This window comes from Meleagris gallopavo, chromosome 14 (assembly GCF_000146605.3).
Source record: "Meleagris gallopavo isolate NT-WF06-2002-E0010 breed Aviagen turkey brand Nicholas breeding stock chromosome 14, Turkey_5.1, whole genome shotgun sequence".
Lineage (NCBI taxonomy): Eukaryota > Metazoa > Chordata > Aves > Galliformes > Phasianidae > Meleagris > Meleagris gallopavo.
Genome location: NC_015024.2, coordinates 2,831,585 through 2,832,258, shown reverse-complemented (window position 1 = coordinate 2,832,258; position 674 = coordinate 2,831,585). Strand labels below are relative to the sequence as shown.

Genomic DNA, 674 nt, shown 5'->3' with positions numbered 1-674 from the left:
AAGTGGCTTTTTTTTTAGCTAAAACCAGCCCTTTGAGGGATGGTAGGATTATTCTGTGACTGGTTACTGAAATCATGATAGGGCCCAAAGCCCACCTGGCCCATAGCCCCTCCAGTTCTGTTGTGACTGCTGCCTCCAGAGCTGGGGCTGGGATGAACTTTGCTTTTGCTGGAAAGATGCACAAAACGGCTTGGCAGTGGATGGAGGATGGCCATTTCCATGAGCTCATCCCAGTCATCCTCCCCTCTGCTCTGCTGCTGTCCCCATGGCCCTTCACCATTCCCCTTGTGGACAGTGATGGCAGCACACCGCACACCACAGAAGGGCAGGCTGGAAATCTGAAACCCCTTTTGAGGGGTTTTGAGGTTTGTTTGGTCAAAAGCACTGTGAAGATGGCTGCAACACAAGAGAAGGACAACTGGAGCAGGAAATGGTGCCTTGGGCTCCCCGTGCTGCTAGGAGCATGCACTTCGCACTGCCCACTCTAACCCTACCCCCAACCCAACCCTCATCCTAACACTAAAACTCACCCTAAATCTCACCTTAACCCTGACCCTAAATCTCACCCTAACCCTGACCCTAAATCTCACCCTAACCCTGCCCCTTTCTCCCCGGCTCCTTCCTCAGAACTAAGTAGGAACTTTCTACGCGCGCGCCCTCCGTCCACCAGGGAG

General features: G+C 53.4%; 1 protein-coding gene across 1 annotated transcript in view; it reads right to left on the bottom strand.

Moving 5' to 3' along the window:
- The window catches only part of LOC104913129 (PHD finger protein 7-like), a 7,248-nt gene that overhangs the window by 5,870 nt on the left and 704 nt on the right, over positions 1-674 (bottom strand). The window lies entirely within an intron of this gene.